The sequence below is a fragment of the Apodemus sylvaticus genome, chromosome 22 (genome assembly GCF_947179515.1).
Source record: "Apodemus sylvaticus chromosome 22, mApoSyl1.1, whole genome shotgun sequence".
NCBI lineage: Eukaryota > Metazoa > Chordata > Mammalia > Rodentia > Muridae > Apodemus > Apodemus sylvaticus.
The window spans coordinates 6,436,011-6,445,192 of NC_067493.1; positions in this window are offsets into that span (position 1 = coordinate 6,436,011).

Consider the following 9,182-nt stretch of genomic DNA (forward strand, 5'->3'; position numbering starts at 1 on the left):
ATATGTTTCCACCCCTTTATCTTGAAGCAATGCCTGTTCTTGATGTTGAGCTGTAATTCTTGTATGCAACAGAAGGATAGATTTGTGGTAGCATCCATTCTGTTAGCCTGTGCCTTTTTATTGGTGAATTGAGATAATGGATATTGAAAGAGTTAATGAATAGCGATTGTTAACTTCTGGAATTTTGTTGTTGTTGTTGTTGTTGTTGTGGATACTGCTGGTTGTGTTGTTATTAGTGTGTGTGTGTGTGTGTGTGTGTATGAGTTTGTGTGTGTGTGTGCGCATGTGTCCAATTTTCCTTCTTTTGCAGATAACAAAAGATTTTTTACTACTTGTGTATCATTAACTGCTTTGGGTTGGATTCTTCTTCTATCACTTTGTGTAGGTCTGTATTTGTAGACAGATATTACTCAAATTTGACTTTATCGTGGACTGTCTTATTGTTCAGTTTGTTTTGATTAAACTTTTTCTACATATAATAATGTCCGCATCTGTAGTTTCTGCAGCACATGTGTTCAAACCTTTCTTGCATTAACAGACTCCAATCAAAAGTTATCTGTGATTTCAATATATCTTCCTTTATACGTTTTTTGGCTTTTATACCTTTGCAGTCTTTAGTATTTTTTCTTTGTATTGTATATTTTGATTATTATTCAGGGAAGAGACTGCATTTTATTGACCATTCTGTTTGGAGTTTTGATGATTCTTGTACTTTGACAGGTACCTCCAACTTTAGGTTAGGAAATTTTTCTTGTATGATTTTGTTATTAATACTTTCTGAGACATTGATCTAATATTCTCCTTCCTCTATTCCTCGTATTCTAATTGTTTTGTCCTTTCACAATGTCCTGAATTTTCTGGATATTTTCTGTCAGAAAGTATTAGATTTAACATTAGTTGGATTATGTGTCCATCCCTTCTATATTATCTTCAATGTTTGAGATTTGTCTTCCATCTCTGTGTTCTCTCAGTGAACCTTGACTCTCTAGTTTCAATGTGCACTCCTAAATTTTTATTTCTAGTTGTCCCTCAGTCTGTGTTTTCTTCTTTGCTTCTATTTCTTGGTCTCTAATAATTTGTTTCCTTCAACTCTTGATTTGTTTTTTTTTGTTGATTGTATTTATAGGATTTATTGGTTTCCTCCACTTTTTTGTTTGTGTTTTTCTGGCTGTCTTTGAAGTATTTATTGATTTCCTCCAATTTTTTGTGTTCTCCTGGATTTCTTTATGTGATTTCGCAGTTTCCTCTTTAAGGCCTCCATCAACTTCATATAGTTGGCTTCATGCCTTTGCCTTATAATCAAGCTATGTTGGGATATTTAAGACCTTCTTTGGTAATATATATGAACTCACTGCCATTAACCAGAGAGGGATAAATATTGGTCCTTATTACATCATCTTTTGCCAACATCATGGAATGGAATGGTGTTATCACTTCTCTAAGTGAAAAGTTCCTTTTCATGTGGATGAACTTGATATACAATAGATTGGATCCATACAATGAAATTTATTGTGGGGACCACCTAAGAAACCATGAGAGAAACAGAATGAATACTACCAAATTGATTCTATCTTTATTTGTTTAAAAAGTCAATAATTAATTTCAAATGCATCATTGCTATAATCTCTTGTTTGATTTTATTCCCCTATAATTCCAGATAATTAACAATCCCTTCATGCTTTTTATTTTCAAATCATTTTGATTATTTATTTCTGTAGTCAGAAATGCTGCCTGTAACTGAGGCTTCCTCTTTTCATATAATTGAAAATTGCTTTGAGCAGTGCATCTTTTCTCTGCTGCTCAGTGCTGGAACATGTGTCTCGTAACTCTTCCAGACTATTCATTAACTGTTCAGTTAAAAGCAATAATAAAACAGTAAGTGGGCTTCCTCCAACCTCTCTGGCTTTTCTCGGGGCTTAAAATGAAGCGGCGCCTGTGCTAGAATTAATTTCTAAGACCATCTTTGAAGCATGGTTAGTCACAGTACAAAAAGGGTTGGAAAAAGAAGGTAAAAGCTTCCCTGCTTTGACTGTGATTGGTATTAGCAAGTAGCTGATAGGTAATCAATTTTAGATGATCAATAAATGTCCTGACTGGCCATTTCTTGGATCTGCACACAAGGCAATCAAGAATCTGGATAAAATACTGAACTTTTGTTAAACCATATTGCTGTAGTTACACTAGTTCCACCAAAATTGGAAATCTGGGTATCATGATGAGTCCCTATCTACAAGGAAAATTATTTTCAAGATTTAAACTATTCAGCTTGAGAGAAAAAAATATAAGCAAAATTTATGTGTTCTAATACGAGATCATAGACTCTGGACACATGGCCATGAAGCCTGGTAAATTTTACAATAATTTTGGGATTATAATTACATCATTTCTTTCCTGCATTCCAAGATTACTTAATAAAAATGCATAAAGCCTAATGCTGGGGAGAAGAAAGGTAGGTGGTGCTTCAGTTCCCAGGCTTGGATTCTGTGGTTGAGACCATGAAGGAGAGAGAAGAGGAAGAAGATTGGGCCATGGGTTAGGTGGATTGGCCAGGAGGACTGGCCTGGGTGTATGAACTGCCTAGGTATAACATGACAAGTCATATCTCACTGTTATTAACAGGAACTATACAACATACGCTGTCCAACTCTAGAGCGTTAAGTCTTGTTATAAATACCAAGTCTTTTAATTTTACCTTTATGATTCAAGTGTAGTAAAAAATAAATAAAAAATAATATTTACCACAAAGTGTCTTTAATTATTATTTCTGTCTGATGATTGAAATGGATTGAAAATTAAGATGGCAGAGGATACTCAATAGTCCTGGCTCTTGTTGTTTCCAAAAAAATGTCACAGTTTAATCAAAAGTACAAGCTGTGACAAATAGTCTACACAAGAGGTATGTCCTAAAATGTGTAATAATTTCATTCTAATTCCTATGGTTTGTTGCTACTTTGTTTCCAACCCAAATCCCCAGTATAAGAAAGCTTAGCTCAATCAGTTAACCAAATAAGGTACAAGCCTAGATTGGGCAGATCTCCAACTACTCTATTTCCATCTATGTTATCCCATACAACTTGCAGCTTCTCCAGACCCCCAGCTTCTCTCTCTGCTGCCTCCCTGTTCATCTCCTGTAGCTCCTCCCCCTCCTGTTTATCCCACAATTGGAGAAATGGGGCTTTGCAGATCAGTTTTAGGGGTTGGATTCCCTGCTGCTGCTGCTGCTGCTGCTGCTGCTGCTGCAGCCCTTAAATTCTCTATCAATGACTCAGTTTACCACCGAGAAGTTGTTGATGGGATAATGTAAGTCCACATCTTGAGGTTTTTCTTTATAGCCTATGAATGAGGCATCTGTCTGCAAAAGGAAGTATCTTGACTTTCAATTTCTTTTCATATTCTCCCAGCTGCCATCTTATGAATCCTGTGCTTCCTTTCTGCCTGTAGGTTGCACTAAAGAGGACTCTGTTTTAAAGGGTTCTTTGGAGGAACACCTGTCCATATTGTCTAGAAATTGGAAGTTTGCCTCACAGGTCAGCAGGCAGTGGCAGACTGAGCCACTCACAAACACGTCATGGATACATCAGCAGTCCAGTTCAGTAGAGTCAGTTTAGCAACAATGGTGAAAGACCCGCTCTTCTGAACCCAACCTTCTTTCACTATGGTAACATTGTACATGATGGCTCCCCCAACTTGGTCAAAGTAGCTACATGGTTTTTTAAAATATAGTTATTAAATACACATTTGTGGTCCAGATACAGAGGTCACACATGGATCTGGAGGGTGTCTAGTAGGGGAAGGCCATGAAAACCTGACGTCTAAAAGATACATCACATAATGGCCAGCATGAGGTTTTGTTTTGTCATTAAGCAGCAGCAAAGCCTGCTTTCAAACAAGACATTGGCATTGTTTATCTCAAGAGAAGCTTAGTGAGGTGGAAGCAGAGATTGAGAGCTGGAGCAAAAGCATCTAAGCATGAGAAAGGAATCAGAAGCCTGTAGAGCAGTTCATAGCCTAGATGTAAGCAGTGTGATGAACTGTGAAGAGAGGAGGCAGCTAGGCTAAAAATTTACTTAGTGCCATCCTTACTTCAGAAGATGAGCACATCTCTTGGTACATGGTGTGTAGTTACTGATCTAGTAAATGCCTTTTAGCCAATTTATCTCCATTAACATCAATTTAATTGATGCAATTTATTTTATTTTAGAAGCAATTTGCTTTATTTGGCATTGACAGTGGTATACCTTTATATTTTTGCCTTGAGAATATATTATGTTTGCAGTCCTATGTCATAAATAAGGTAGAAGGGATCTTGATCATCTGTGTCTTCCGATAAATAACATATTAATGATATAAAGTGCACATTATGTAGAAATTACTGAAAGAGCACAAAGGGTCAATTAATTTGAACTCATTGTTAACCCATAAGGGCATCAGAGGACTGAAAATAAATCCTCCTAAAATTGAGTAGTCTTCTAATTCAGTCAAATGCTTAGGAATCTAGTGGTGTAGGGTACACAGAAACATTAATTACAAGGTGGAAGATAAGTCATTGTACTTGGCCAATCCCACTACAAAAAAAGAAGCACAAAAGTTAGTGTGCTTATTAGGACTCTGGAAACACCACAATCCTCACTTGGATTTGTTACCCAGACAGGATTCCAAGTTGCCGAGAAAGCTGACACTCTGACCGAGAGATGAAAACAAATTGTATAGTGTATTCTCTGTATTCCATGCACTGTCAGTCAGGCTGTGAGAGACCCATCTCACCAGACACTCCCCAACAGTTGTGTATCCAAATTTGTCAACAGATGTCCAAATTCTCCATTTCCTTAACAGCTCTCATCTGTCCCTCAGACATTTCCAAGATATTCTATAACTGAATTAACGACAGTGTACCACACCCGACTGCGTCCAAGTGTGGTCTAAATGTCACAAATCTAACAACACCCCATTACTTCATGCAGATCACATGCCCTGTTTTCCAGGAGATGAGTGTTTTCTGGAGAGAGATAATGGCCACCAAGCCTGAGCATGGACAGTGATCTCTAGCCTGGTCTCACGAGTCCTTCCTTGCATGGGAAGGATATAGCTGGGAAGCCCTACATGGTCATATATTAATAAATTTCATATTCTCATGGAAAAGACAATTTTTTGCCCTGAATGTAAAGGATCCTAATAACAATATCAAAATTAATCCAGAATTAGCTCACCTGTGATCCTAATTTGGCGGCTCAGAGATACTAGTTTCTGACCTGGATCTTGGTGAGGAGATTTTGAAGCATGGAGTCTGTGAATTCCAGAAGATTACGACAAGGAGATCTCCAAGTTCAAGATCATCTGAGATTAAAGTCACAGGAGCACTTTGCTTTAATCTGGGCCACACCCCCTGCTGGAGACTGAGAAGCCTTTAATCTGGGCCACGCCCCCTGCTGCAGACTGACAGCCTTAAATCTGAGCCACACCCTCTCCTGGAGACCTACATAAGGACATTGGAAGGAGGCAGACACTCTTCTCTGCCTGATTGCCTCATGGGACTGAACGACTGCTCGACCCTTGGCCGTGCATCTAGAGCTAATGCTGACCATGGTTGGGGAGTTGGACTGCAGACTGTGAGTCCTCGAGAAACTCCCTAAATATATAGAGACTACTGATATGTTCTGTGACTCAGAAGAACCCTGACTTATGAAAGCATTGTGATGAGACAGTGGGGCAATATGTTTGGACAGTGGGGCACTGTGATGGATAGTGGGGTATTGTGATGGGAGAGTAGGGCATTGTGATGGGACAATGGGGCATTGTGATGTGACAAGGTGTCATTGTGATGGGACAGTGGGGCATTGTGAAGGGACAGTGGAGTACTGTGATAGGATAGTGGCAATGGGGCATTGTGATGGAACAGTGGGTCACTGTGATGTATCAATGGGGCATTGTGATGGGACAATGGGGCATTGTGATGGGACAATGGGGCATTGTTATGGGAGAGTGGGGCACTGTGATGAGACAATGGGGCATTGTGATGGGACAATGGGGCATTGTGATGTGACAGTGTGTCATTGTGATGGGACAATGGGGCATTGTGATGGGACAATGGGGCATTGTGATGTGACAGTGTCATTGTGATGAGACAGTGGGGAATTGTGATGGGACAGTGGGGCACTGTGATGGGACAGTGGGTCATTGTGATGGGACAGTGGAGCATTGTGATGTGACAATGTTACATTGTGATGAGACAATGGGGCATTGTGATGGGACAATGGAGCACTGTGATGGGATAATGGGGCATTGTGATGGAACAGTGGGTCACTGTGATGGATCAATGGGGCACTGTGATGGGACAATGGGGCACTGTGATGGGACAATGGGGAACTGTTATGGGACAGTGGATCATTGTGATGGGACAGTGGGGCATTGTGATGGGATAGTGTGGCACTGTGATGGGACAGTGGGGCACTGTGATGGGACAGTGGCGAATTGTGATGGGATAGTGGGGAACTATGATCAGAGAGTGGGACATTTGATGGTAGAGTGGGGCATTGTGATGGGACAGTGGGGCACTGTGATGGACAGTGGGACATTGTGATAGGACAAAATACCAGTGTGCCAACACAGAACACAACAAATGCATTCACAAAGGTGTGATGTTTTCAAGCTATGAAGACCCCTTGTGTATGGCTCTTGCCTTAATAGCCTTCTGTTTCTCTGCCTGTGGTACTCTGTGTCTTTGTCAAGCACCATGACACTCCTATTGTGAGGGCCAATAACAGAATCCTCAGCTCCGTATTACTCATTTCCCTCATGTTCTGTTATCTGTGCTCCTTTTTCTTCATTGGCCATCCTAACAAAGCAACTTGTATCTTACAGCAAATCGCATTTGAAATTGTGTTCACTGTGTCTGTTTCCACAATTCTGGCCAAAACAATCACTGTGGTTCTGGATTTCAAAATCACAGACCCAGGAAGAATGTAGAGAAACTTCCTAGTATCTGGGACACCCAACTACATTATTCCCATTTGTTCCCTATTCCAATGTATTCTGTGTGCAATATGGCTAGCAGTTTCTCCTCCCTTTGTTGATATTGATGAACATTCTGAGTATGGCCACATCATCATTGTTTGCCACAAGGGCTCAGTTACTGCATTCTACTGTGTCCTAGTATACTTAGCCTGCCTGGCCCTTGGAAGCTTCACTGTTGCTTTCTTTGCAAGGAATCTGCCTGACACATTCAATGAAGCCAAGTTCTTAACTTTCAGCATGCTGGTGTTCTGCAGTGTCTGGGTCACCTTCCTCTCTGTCTACCATAGCACCAAGGGCAAGGTCATGGTTGCTGTGGACATCTTCTCCATCTTGGCATCCAGTGCAGGGATGCTTGGATGCATCTTTGTGCACATGATCTACATCATTTTAATAAGACCAGACAGAAATTCTATCCAAAAGATCAGGGAGAGATCATATGTTTGAATATATTATTCAGGAATTCTGTCAAACATTGGCACATATCAATTATTGGCTTCCAGTGCATGTATCTAGTTTTGAAATCACTCTCATTGGCTCCTCTATTGTTGACTAGAAATATCATATCTGACAATCTTCTGTACATTCTTCATAAAATCTTTACCCATTCACTTGCTTTGTTTACACTGGAAGAAATAAAATTTTCAAATCCTTATTACAAATTTATTCATCATATTGCTTTTGTGGATATTTCTCCCCTGGTATCTTCCAAGAAAATTTGATAAGAGAGTTGTATCTATGACCTTGTATAGAACAGATATAGCTACAAATAGAAACCATGTATCAAATCAAACATATAAATTAAATAAATAATCTACATTGATGAAATCAGAACACAATTTATTTCCAGTTGGAGCACATATATGACAGTGCACTGCCTGTTTTTTCACCTATTGTTCAATATATTGGCCATAGTCAGAGGCAGAAAATTTCTTTTTCTGCTCTAAAGTACAAAAATATTATATCCAACAATGTGCAGAAGCTGTGGACCCCAGTGGTTGAATTATGGAATAGCTGGAATAGGCTGACGAATAGGGTGACCCATAGGAAGACCAACAATCTCAACTACCCCAGACAACCAAGATCACACTGTGCCACTAACCAGGCAGCATAAACCAGCTGACATGAGGCCCTCACATATATGGTATAGGACGGCCTGGTTTGACCTCAGTGGGAGAAGACATATTGACCTGCTGAGAATTGGTAGGACACAGGAATTGTGAAGGTCTGAGAGTTGTGAGGTGTGGATATCCTCTTGGAGATGGGGGAGGAGGTATGGGAAGAGGAAGAGTCAGGGTGCAAATGAGGAAGGCAATAACTACATAATTTTAAATAATAAAGATTAAATAATTAAAAGAACAGAATAAAATAAACATGTAGATATGTGAACATGCTATTATGATGAATGTATGGAAGGGATTGGTAAAACTACTGACAGAGGCATGTAGTTAATTTTTTTTTCCGAGTCTGCCCTTGGCGTGGAGTTCTGAATGAGGTCCTTGACTCAAAAATTCTGGAAGTTATAATGGGATCCAGATGCTTTGATTATACTGCTTCCTAGAAAATGACATTTCCAAAAAGACAATTGGGTGCATGTACATGTATTAAATCCTTCACATCTGTCAATCCTCCTCACAAAATGGGATGCAGAATGGATTTAAAATGCAACAACATTAACAAAACCCCTCCTCAAGGTCAGAGTGTGCTTCAAGTCCTGGGCCAGACCTTTCACATATCTCGGGTCAGGTGTGCATTCCCATAGCATTTGTGCCTGTCCTCCAAGAACCTCATCCATCTGTACTCCACCCAGCACTGGAGGAGGACACACCATTGCAACTGAGGCTGTTCAGCTGCTTTCTCCTCCCTTTGTGGGCAGTGATCCTGCACTCATCATGACCTTACTTCATAGCTTGCTTGAGAATTCCTCACAGAACTTCCCCTTCTTCTTCTTCCTAAAATCAAGGTGGATAACCTGTTACTTGACTTGCATGGGCGATTTAAAGCTGTCCCGTCAGTGGAACAGTTCTCAGGCTTTTAACATTAAAGAGGGATTTTAGGAAACACATGTTTTGCTTTGCGGCTTCATACAATTCCATTCCACCAGATGATAGGTATGAAACAACACCAGGAGAAAACCAGGAAACAGATGACAACCACTGTGGACCACCGCTGTT